General features: G+C 41.8%; 1 long non-coding RNA gene across 1 annotated transcript; it reads left to right on the top strand.

Moving 5' to 3' along the window:
• The first annotated feature begins 5,696 nt into the window (after positions 1-5,696).
• Positions 5,697-7,689, top strand: LOC142487195 (uncharacterized). The gene is made up of 2 exons (XR_012799166.1): positions 5,697-6,002; positions 6,934-7,689. It is a non-coding gene; the product is annotated as an uncharacterized LOC142487195 (long non-coding RNA).
• Positions 7,690-12,476: the final 4,787 nt, after the last annotated feature.

Below are 12,476 nucleotides of genomic sequence, written 5' to 3'. Positions count from 1 at the left end.
GCATGGCCTTATCCTTCTCTTCATGCTATCATCCCCAAACTAATGGGCAAACTGAGAGACTTAATCAAAGCCTTGAACAATATCTACGATGCTTTATTTCTGATACCCCAAATAATTGGGTTGATCTGTTATCATGGGCGGAATTTGCTTCCAATTCTCTCCGTAATGAATCTACGCAAGAATCTCCGTTTTTCGTGAATTACGGCTTTCATCCAAGTCGGCTTCCAATCTCCAACACTCCTTCAGGAGTGCCAGCAGCCGATGAACGGGTAACCACGCTACAGAACTCATGGATCAAGATCCAATCCGCACTCCTTAGTGCAGCTCAGAGGTTCAAATCTCAAGCAGATCGTCGTCGTCAACAGGCTCCCAATTACAAGCCAGGGGACCGAGTCTGGCTTTCAGCAAAGAATATAAGACTGAAGACTCCTACCCCGAAATTGGCGCCTAGGTTTTTGGGGCCTTTCTTGATTCAGGAACAAATCAATCCTGTCACGTTCCGCTTACAGTTGCCTTCATCCATGAACATTCCCAATGCGTTCCATGTATCCCTGCTCAAGCCTTTCGTTCAGAACAATTGTTTCCCTGCAAAAGCCCATTACCCAACCCTGTTACGGTCCAAGGACACTCTGAATTCGAGGTACAGTCCATTGTCGATTCCCGTATATCCAGGGGAAAAGTACAGTTCCTTGTACATTGGAAGGGCTATGGTCCAGAAGAGTGTTCCTGGATATCAAGGGAAGACATTCATGCTCCAGCTCTACTCAATCGCTTCCAAAAGAAATTTCCACAGAATCTTGGATGGATCGTCCTGAGGTCGATCCTGAAGGGAGGGGGTACTGTAAGGAATCGGGGGCCTCGTCTATTGCAGCGTGAACCCTCCTTACCCACTACCAGTACTGCAGCGGATGCTGCCCCTGTCCCCCATCACTACCCATGCCACCGCCCAGTGCATACCTTGAACTCTGCCGTCGCCATCTTGGATTCTGGCACTAGTGTTACAGACTCTCAGCTGTGCTCTACTACTTCCTGGTCTCTTAGCCACTCACAAGCAGCTCCTCGACACGCCTCCGCCATGCCCCTCGTCCGGATGGGTCATTGTCGCTTTAAATATCCTGCTTTGCCTTCACTTCCTTGCTCTGCATAGCTCCTTGCTACCTGTGTTGTATGGAACCTGTGTCGTGCTCTCTTGTGTTTATTCCTTACAGCTACTGACCCGGCTCATCTGAATACCCCCTCTGGCTCCTGAACTCAGCTTTCCTACAGACTACTCTAACCTCTAAGACCCTCGGACTCTGGTACGGATTTTGACTACGGAACTTTCTATATCCTCGGACTCGGCAAGTACTTGACCATTCTTTATCTACATCCAGGCCTGGCTACGCTACTACGCCACATCCCGGACACGCCCCCTCTGCTGTCGGTGCGTATACTCTATATCCCACCTCAGTACAGGGGACTGGTCTGGTCTGCGGGCTGCACAGCGTGACACATATATAAACATGGAACACATTCCACAGGCAAAGAAGGAATACCTCGTATTCTGGAATATGGAGTTTTAGAGTTAAATAAACTAGTTGAGAGATGAGAGGCTAGTGTCCTAGCTTTTCTAAAGACGAATTTAGGACCACTCTGTATCACAATAGCTATATCCTTGTCTAATAATAAGGTGTTCCAATGTTTTTGGACTATGGCACAAATTGAATGTGCCTGTCTATTATATGTAGTTATAAAGACCGGACAGTTCTGATCATTATTGGCATGCTGATAAGGTCTAGTTCTATGTTTGAATTTATTAGGTATCTGTTTAATGAGATCATTCCTATCCAAAGAGTTTGCATCATTAAAAGCTTCAACATATTTGATTTTATAGCCTCTAGCTTTAAACTGTGTAGTCCTTTCTTTTGATTGTAAAAGAAAAGTCTCATTATTTGAACAGAGCCTTTTCAGTCTTACAAAATGTGCCTTGGGGATGCTCTTGATCAAAGACCTGGGGGGGGCAATTCTGGGCACATAGTAAAGAGTTCTTTGAATTAGTTTTTCGAAAGATATCTGTTTGAATTAATTTGTCATTGTCGATGTACAAGGTCACATCTATATAATTAATGTGTTGTATATTATGTTCATAGGTGAAAAGTAAATTTAAATCATTAGTATTAAGATGGTGAATAAAAGTGAAAAGTAAATTATCATCCCCATCCCACACCATAATCAGATCATCAATGTATCTTTTGTAGAAAATAATGTGTTTACGAAATAAATTGGTGTCGTGATATAGATATAGTGCTTCCCACCACCTCATAAATAAATTGGCATAAGAAGATTCAAAAGACGTACTTATTGCTGTGCCTTTTTTCTGTAAATAAAATCATGCATCAAATAAGAAATAGTTATGAGTGAGTAAAAAAGTGATAGAATGTAATAAAAAAGTGCATTGTGATATAGAAATATCAGATAATTTAAAATAGTGATGTACCGCTGCCAATACATGTCTGTGTTCTATGATAGAGTAGAGAGAGGTCACTTCTAACTTGACCCATCATTAATCTTTTTTCCATTGTATATCTTGTAAAGCGACAATAAGATCTGATGTATCCCTAATAAAAGACATTAAATGGAATACCAAAGGTTTCAAAAAGCTGTTCACATACCGCAATAAATATCTCCCAAAGATCCAATACCCGCAACTATAGGACAACCAAGAGGGTCTACCAGCGACTTATGGATCTTTGGGATATGCTGGAATAATGGAATCACGGAATGTGGACAGCTCAAGAACTCACACTCTACAAGTTTGAGACAGTGTTTTTGTCCCCACTTTTGAAGATTGGGACAACTCTGGCAGTTTTCCAGGTCTTAGGGATATGGCCTGCAGACAGGATAGAGTTGACTATGGAAACAATTGGTTTGGCAATGGCTGGGGCACCAAGTCGTAGGAACCTAGATTGTAGTAAGTCAGGTCCACATTGGCTGCTTAGTTTTAATTTGAGGAGCGCTTGTGTAATCTCCTCTTCGGATACTGGGTCAAATTGAAAGTTGTGGGCAGTGTTGGGAGGGGGTGGGGCTATGTGGGTACTCCCAGGATGAGATTAAGGTTTGTGGTTTGGGCTGCGTCTCGCTAATAAGTTAGTGGCACACCCCACAAAGCAATCATTGAATGCATTTGCAATGTCAGTGGGGTTTGTCAGAGTAATATCCCCCTTAGTGATATTACTTGGTTGTTGATGGTTAGAAGGCTGGAATATATTGTTGATAACATTCCAGAAGTTAGCTGGGTATGATGTATTCTGGTGGAGATTGTGATAGTAATATTGTGCTTTTGCGTGCCTTGTTTGCCTTGTGCACATATTCCGCAGGCATCTGTAGTGATTGAGATCCTTTGTAGTGCCAGTTACTTTGTAGCTTTTCCACAAGGTATCCCTGAGCTGGTAGAGTGCTTAAGGTCAGTTGTAAGCAAAGGAATGGAAGCAGGCACACGGTCTTTCTAAAGGTGCAGTTTATTGTGCCACCAAAGGTCCAACGTTTCGGCAAATAGATTGCCTTTATCAAGGAGATGGCTACAGAACATGTTAAACATACCACAATATATACACAAATGGGTACTCACCCCCCCACGATCACTGCTGCCTTGCTCCTGGATGTCAACGCCCCCCATCGTGACGTCAGGGCGCCAGCGCGACGCAGCGTGATGACGTCATGCACCACCAGGGGAGGAGGAGACAGCCTCCCCAATGCCTGTAACAGGCTAAGATGGCTGTCCTGCAGGAAGCTGGAAACTCAGGGAGCCGCCCCCTCACTGGCAGCAGAGGCTCCCCTGGTGACGTCATCACGCCCTCACGGGGGAGGAGGGGGGGGCGGGCCTCAGGCATCAGACCTGCCCTGGAGTGAAAAAAAGACAGCCTGATGCCCAAGGAGGACTGAATGATCGTGCTGGGGTGAGAGCCCTTACATAAACAATCAAGTGTAATGTGACTACAGTTTTATTAAATAAAATAATCAAATAAAGTGTACAAACTAATAGTATAACCACAGTGTCATCTAATGCAGTGTATAAAAAATGGTGGAGGCTGTATTTATGCTAGCAGCATTACATATAGAATTAGAACCTGAAAGGATACATGATACATATAGATAAATGCATATACAGCAATCCTTAGAGGAGCATAATGTACATAATGGGTCGCAGGGGTCCACGGCGAGACGCACAGAGCCTTACAGAGTCCTTCTGCTACCTCCTGTTGAGAAAGCATTTGAAATTTTGTTGTTCATTCAGACCCCTGCCATTACTTGTCTGCAATGTGTGGATCCAATAAGCCTCACGCCTCAGTAAAAGGGTTTCTCTATCAGGGTATCCTTGTCTTGGTGCTATGTGTTCAATCCCCATCACTCTGAGGGATGACACATTGTGTCTGTGTTCAACACAGTGCTGTACCAGTACAGTAGGGTCCGTACCCTTACGTATCACACTTTTGTGTTCAATGTATCTCACTTTAAGCATGCGTGTAGTCTTGCCTACATAGACAAGACCACATGGGCACCTGATAATATACACCACAAATGTAGATCTACATGTAATACGATTATGAATAGTGATTTTTTTACCACTATGTGGATGACAAAATACATCCCCGGTAGTAAGACTGTTACACACTGAACAATTCATACACCGGAAGTTACCCTGTTTACCGCCTTCTAGGAAGTGGGGCGTATGGTAGTGGTCCTTGTTGTCAGCATGTATCAAGTTGTCTGACAAGTTTCTCCCTCTCCTATAAGCGATCAAGGGGGGTGTCTGACAACTAGCTGCTAACACCTCATCATTCTGCAGCAGGTGCCAATGTTTCCGGATAGTAAATCTGACAAAATTACTGGCCCTATTGTATGTGGTGGAAAATACAATGCGTTTCTCATCCTTAGTCGCCCTATTAGGAATCACCTCTCTGTTAAGGGCTGCATCAAGCACTGCCGGGGTATATCCCCTTTTAGTGAACCTTTCACGAAGGTCATCCATGGCCGGTGCTAGTTTGTCCTGTCGACTAGTGATCCTAGAAACCCTCACTTTTTGTGAGAAAGGTAGGGCATTGATGAGGGATGGGGGATGGTGACTGTCAGCACGTAACAGGGCATTTCTGTCAGTATCTTTCCTGTAAAGGTCTGTGTGGAACTCACCATTTTCTTGGGAAATCAGGACGTCTAGAAAGGATAATTGCTTAGAGCTCCAGACATTAGTAAGCTGTACAGGAGAAGGGAGATTGTGTAAATAATCAAAAAATGACAATAACTGGTCCTCAGTACCTGTCCACACAAAGAACAGATCGTCAATATATCTATAATACCCAATTATGTATTTATAGTATATTGATGCATATATGTACTTCTCCTCAAAATCTACCATAAATAGGTTGGCATATGCGGGCGCCATGTTGCTGCCCATCGCAGTTCCCTTAATTTGCAAAAAATGCTCCTTTTCAAATTTAAAATAGTTTTTATGAAGAATGAACTGTAATAGGAGCAAAATATATTCAGTGGGGACTGTCGCCTGGTAATGGGCAGATAAAGCAGTTTTTACAATATTTAAGCCATCCTCATGATTAAATTAAATATTGTAAAAACTGCTTTATCTGCCCATTACCAGGCGACAGTCCCCACTGAATATATTTTGCTCCTATTACACTTCATTCTTCATAAAAACTATTTTAAATTTGAAAAGGAGCATTTTTTGCAAATTAAGGGAACTGCGATGGGCAGCAACATGGCGCCCGCATATGCCAACCTATTTATGGTAGATTTTGAGGAGAAGTACATATATGCATCAATATACTATAAATACATAATTGGGTATTATAGATATATTGACGATCTGTTCTTTGTGTGGACAGGTACTGAGGACCAGTTATTGTCATTTTTTGATTATTTACACAATCTCCCTTCTCCTGTACAGCTTACTAATGTCTGGAGCTCTAAGCAATTATCCTTTCTAGACGTCCTGATTTCCCAAGAAAATGGTGAGTTCCACACAGACCTTTACAGGAAAGATACTGACAGAAATGCCCTGTTACGTGCTGACAGTCACCATCCCCCATCCCTCATCAATGCCCTACCTTTCTCACAAAAAGTGAGGGTTTCTAGGATCACTAGTCGACAGGACAAACTAGCACCGGCCATGGATGACCTTCGTGAAAGGTTCACTAAAAGGGGATATACCCCGGCAGTGCTTGATGCAGCCCTTAACAGAGAGGTGATTCCTAATAGGGCGACTAAGGATGAGAAACGCATTGTATTTTCCACCACATACAATAGGGCCAGTAATTTTGTCAGATTTACTATCCGGAAACATTGGCACCTGCTGCAGAATGATGAGGTGTTAGCAGCTAGTTGTCAGACACCCCCCTTGATCGCTTATAGGAGAGGGAGAAACTTGTCAGACAACTTGATACATGCTGACAACAAGGACCACTACCATACGCCCCACTTCCTAGAAGGCGGTAAACAGGGTAACTTCCGGTGTATGAATTGTTCAGTGTGTAACAGTCTTACTACCGGGGATGTATTTTGTCATCCACATAGTGGTAAAAAAATCACTATTCATAATCGTATTACATGTAGATCTACATTTGTGGTGTATATTATCAGGTGCCCATGTGGTCTTGTCTATGTAGGCAAGACTACACGCATGCTTAAAGTGAGATACATTGAACACAAAAGTGTGATACGTAAGGGTACGGACCCTACTGTACTGGTACAGCACTGTGTTGAACACAGACACAATGTGTCATCCCTCAGAGTGATGGGGATTGAACACATAGCACCAAGACAAGGATACCCTGATAGAGAAACCCTTTTACTGAGGCGTGAGGCTTATTGGATCCACACATTGCAGACAAGTAATGGCAGGGGTCTGAATGAACAACAAAATTTCAAATGCTTTCTCAACAGGAGGTAGCAGAAGGACTCTGTAAGGCTCTGTGCGTCTCGCCGTGGACCCCTGCGACCCATTATGTACATTATGCTCCTCTAAGGATTGCTGTATATGCATTTATCTATATGTATCATGTATCCTTTCAGGTTCTAATTCTATATGTAATGCTGCTAGCATAAATACAGCCTCCACCATTTTTTATACACTGCATTAGATGACACTGTGGTTATACTATTAGTTTGTACACTTTATTTGATTATTTTATTTAATAAAACTGTAGTCACATTACACTTGATTGTTTATGTAAGGGCTCTCACCCCAGCACGATCATTCAGTCCTCCTTGGGCATCAGGCTGTCTTTTTTTCACTCCAGGGCAGGTCTGATGCCTGAGGCCCGCCCCCCCCTCCTCCCCCGTGAGGGCGTGATGACGTCACCAGGGGAGCCTCTGCTGCCAGTGAGGGGGCGGCTCCCTGAGTTTCCAGCTTCCTGCAGGACAGCCATCTTAGCCTGTTACAGGCATTGGGGAGGCTGTCTCCTCCTCCCCTGGTGGTGCATGACGTCATCACGCTGCGTCGCGCTGGCGCCCTGACGTCACGATGGGGGGCGTTGACATCCAGGAGCAAGGCAGCAGTGATCGTGGGGGGGTGAGTACCCATTTGTGTATATATTGTGGTATGTTTAACATGTTCTGTAGCCCTCTCCTTGATAAAGGCAATCTATTTGCCGAAACGTTGGACCTTTGGTGGCACAATAAACTGCACCTTTAGAAAGACCGTGTGCCTGCTTCCATTCCTTTGCTTAAGTACCTCTGGGATGTCTGGACCTCCCTGGATACAGCGCACCGGCAGATAAGTACCCCCCTCCAGCACCTACCAGCGGTGTGCATGTGCTTCTACATATGACAAGGTCAGTTGTAACCCATGGAAGGTGGGCCCCCTGTACCCTTATTTTGGGTAGTGGAGCATGGGTATCGCAGAGTTTTAAGAACTCGGATTGGAGATAGTCGAGTGCAGAATCAGGGTCAGGAATTAAATTGATTCTGTGCCATGGGCAGTTGGTAAGGTCATCAGAAACTGTTGTGGGTTAAAGTTTCTAAATGTTCTGGCGCTGAGTTGTATTCGTCTCTTGCTGGGCAGCAATATTGCGTAACAAATGCATTCACCACGTCGTCCATCTTCTTTTAGCAACAAACAAAAAAAACTTTTTTTTTAAAGTTCTTTTACCCGCAGATTTTTTTAGTATTTTACCCGCATTCTCCACCATATGTGACAAACAGCTAGTGCTGCTAATCAAATGCCCTCGATAAATTGATCATCAGCAAGTGTGACCACCTCTATAAAAACCGAAGGTTTAGAAGTTTGCTGGTCTGGAGCATTCAGTTGTGTGTTAACACAATGCCAAGAAGGAATGACATCAGCAATGATCTTAGAAAAGCAATTGTTGCTGCCCATCAATCTGGGAAGGGTTATAAGGCCATTTCCAAACAATTTAAAGTCCATCATTCTACAGTGAGAAAGATTATTCAAAAGTTGAAAACATTCAAGACAGTTGCCAATCTTCCCAGGAGTGGACGTCCCAGCAAATTCACCTCAAGGTCAGATTGTGCAATGCTCAGATAAATTGCAAAAAAAACCAAGAGTTACATCTCAGACTCTACAGGCCTCAGTTAGCATGTTAAATGTTAAAGTTCATGACAGTACAATTAGAAAAAGACTGAACAAGTACGGTATGTTTGGAAGGGTTGCCAGGTGAAAGCCTCTTCTCTCTAAAAAGAAAATGGCAGCATGGCTTAGGTTTGCAAAGTTGCATCTGAACAAACTACAAGACTTCTGGAACAATGTCCTTTGGACAGACGAGACCAAAGTGGAGATGTTTAGCCATAATGCACAGCGCCACGTTTGATGAAAACCAAACACAGCATATCTGCACAAAAACCTCATACCAACTGTCAAGCACAGTGGTGGAGGGGTGATGATTTGTGCTTGTTTTGCAGCCACAGGACCTGGGAATCTTGCAGTCATTGAGTCGACCATGAACTCCTCTGTATACCAAAGTATTCTAGAGTCAAATGTGAGGCCCTCTGTCCGACAGCTAAAGCTTGGCTGAAATTGGGTCATGCAACAGGACAATGATCCCAAGCATACCAGCAAATCTACAGCAGAATGGCTGAAAAAGAAAAGAATCAAGGTGTTGCAATGGCCCAGTCAAAGTCCAGACCTCAACCCGTTTGAAATGCTGTGGCAGGACCTTAAGAGAGCTGTGCATAAACAAATGCCCATAAACCTGAATGAACTGAAGCAACGTTGTAAAGAAGTGTGGGACAAATTTCCTCAACAACGATGTGAGAGGCGGATAAAGTCATACAGAAAACGATGACTTCAAGTTATTCCTGCTAAAGGTGGTTCTACAAGATATTGAATCATAAGGTATACATTACTTCTCCATTTTTGCTTTAGATTTGTTAAATAAATCATGACACGGTGTAATACTGATGCAGAGGCCGTTATTCGAACACATCACGGCGCCGATTTTGAGTTCTCTGCGCAGCATGAACGAGGCCAATCGCCCCAGGCACCCACGCTTATCGCGGATGTTTTATTTGAATTTCATGGATTCTGTTTCTTCGTTTGCAATAAAATGGATGAATTGTAGACTTAGAACTATACAACTAATTTTGACAGATTTATTATAAATCATTCTTCCTGGTACAGGTTATTAAGAATTTATATTAGTGTTAGGGACCCTTGAGATGTGGTCTTCCGTGTAGTGGCTCAGGGGCTTACAACAATTTGGCCAAAATGTTAAATTAAAAGACCATTTTATTTAATAGATATCTATACATATATATTTAGCCACTGTACCGTGTATAAGTTTCAATGGATGTGCACTGAGCTCTGTCTGTGTTTTATGTCTGTCTCTGGTTTTAAATATATATTTCCATGCTCGGTAGCACTCCTCTGTGACACTTATATATATGTTGTGGTTATTTTGGGGGTTCAATATGAGCTTGTAGGTGTCCTGTATGTTTTACATTTCTTGTTCAGCTAGTCTTAGCTGATTGGAGGGTGGCAACCTCCTACCTAATTGAAGCTCACCCCTCCCACATTTAAATGGTTAAAAGCTCACTCCATAGCATCTCCCACTCTCAGGGGTACTTGCTTGCTTGCAGTATGATTGTGACAAATCTAATACAGAGTGCTTTTCCTGGTAATGTACAGGTTAATAAAAGCTTCAATCAGACTTAGAACTATGCAACTAATTTTGACAGATTTATTATAAATCATTCTTCCTGGTAATGTACAGGTTATTAAGAATTTATATTAGTGTTAGGGACCCTTGAGATGTGGTCTGCCGTGTAGTGGCTCAGGGGCTTACAACAATTTGGCCAAAATGTTAAACTAAAAGACCATTTTATTTAATAGATATCTATACATATATATTTAGACACTGTACCGTGTTTAAGTTTCACTGGATGTGCACTGAGCTCTGTCTGTGTTTTATGTCTGTCTCTGGTTTTGAATTGTAATGTGTACAGTACTGTGCTACTGCGCTACTGTGTCAATTTCATGTTTTTAAAAGCCAGAACACTAAAATTCGTTTTTCTGCACTTGCCGTGCTCGCATCTTAGTGCGGGGATGCTGGAATTTATCCTGCGGTTTCAAATCCGGATTCCGATGTACATGACGCGTGAAGTGTTCGAATAATGGCCGCTGCATTAGTATGTCATGTGTTGTTGTTCATCTGAGGTTGTATTTACCTAATTTTAAGATCTGCTAAGGTATAGATGATTGTTATTATGTCCTGATATGTAAAACCATAGAATTCAAAGAGGGTGTGCTTTCTTTTTCACACCACTGTATGTATGAATGTTTATGTATGAGAGCATGTATACATAAATGACTGGGTATGTATGAGAGAACGTATGCATGAATGAATAGCTATGTATGAGTGCATGCATGAATGAATGAGTATGAGCGCATGTATACATAAATGACTGGGTATGTATGAGTGCATATATGCAGAAATGAGTGGGTATGTATGAGTGCATGAATGAGTGGGTATGCGTGCATGTATGCATGAATGAGTATGTATTATGGGTGCATATATGCATGAATGAGTGGGTACTGTATGTATGAGTGTATGTATGCATGAATGAGTGCATTTATGCATGAATTAGTGGCTATGTATGAGTGTATGAATGAATGAATGAATGAATGAATGAATGAATGAATGAATGAATGAATGAATGAATGAATGAGTGAGTATGTATGAGTACATGTGTGCATGAAAGAGTATGTATGAGTGCATGTATGCATAAATGAGTGGGTATGTATGAGTGCATGTATTCATAAATGAGTGGGTATGAGTGCATGTATGCATGAATGAGTATGTATTATGGGTGCATATATGCATGAATGAGTGGGTGTGTATGTATGAGTGTATATATGCATGAATGAGTGCATGCATGCATGAATGAGTGGCTATGTATGAGTGCATGAATGAATGAATGAATGAATGAATGAATGAATGAATGAGTATGTATGAGTACATGTATGCATGAAAGAGTATGTATGAGTGCATGTATGCTTAAATGAGTGGGTATGTATGAGTGCATGTATTCATAAATGAGTGGATATGAGTGCATGTATGCATGAATGAGTATGTATTATGGGTGCATATATGCATGAATGAGTGGGTACTGTATGTATGAGTGTATGTATGCATGAATGAGTGCATTTATGCATGAATTAGTGGCTATGTATGAGTGTATGAATGAATGAATGAATGAATGAATGAATGAATGAATGAATGAATGAATGAATGAATGAATGAATGAATGAGTGAGTATGTATGAGTACATGTGTGCATGAAAGAGTATGTATGAGTGCATGTATGCATAAATGAGTGGGTATGTATGAGTGCATGTATTCATAAATGAGTGGGTATGAGTGCATGTATGCATGAATGAGTATGTATTATGGGTGCATATATGCATGAATGAGTGGGTGTGTATGTATGAGTGTATATATGCATGAATGAGTGCATGCATGCATGAATGAGTGGCTATGTATGAGTGCATGAATGAATGAATGAATGAATGAATGAATGAATGAATGAGTATGTATGAGTACATGTATGCATGAAAGAGTATGTATGAGTGCATGTATGCTTAAATGAGTGGGTATGTATGAGTGCATGTATTCATAAATGAGTGGATATGAGTGCATGTATGCATGAATGAGTATGTATTATGGGTGCATATATGCATGAATGAGTGGGTGTGTATGTATGAGTGTATATATGCATGAATGAGTGCATGCATGCATGAATGAGTGGCTATGTATGAGTGCATGAATGAATGAATGAATGAATGAATGAATGAATGAATGAATGAGTATGTATGAGTACATGTATGCATGAAAGAGTATGTATGAGTGCATGTATGCTTAAATGAGTGGGTATGTATGAGTGCATGTATTCATAAATGAGTGGATATGAGTGCATGTATGCATGAATGAGTATGTATTATGGGTGCATATATGCATGAATGAGTGGGTA

The sequence above is a fragment of the Ascaphus truei genome, chromosome 2, assembly GCF_040206685.1.
Source record: "Ascaphus truei isolate aAscTru1 chromosome 2, aAscTru1.hap1, whole genome shotgun sequence".
Lineage (NCBI taxonomy): Eukaryota > Metazoa > Chordata > Amphibia > Anura > Ascaphidae > Ascaphus > Ascaphus truei.
Note: the sequence above shows the minus strand (reverse complement) of the source record. Positions and strands in the feature narration are given on the sequence as shown.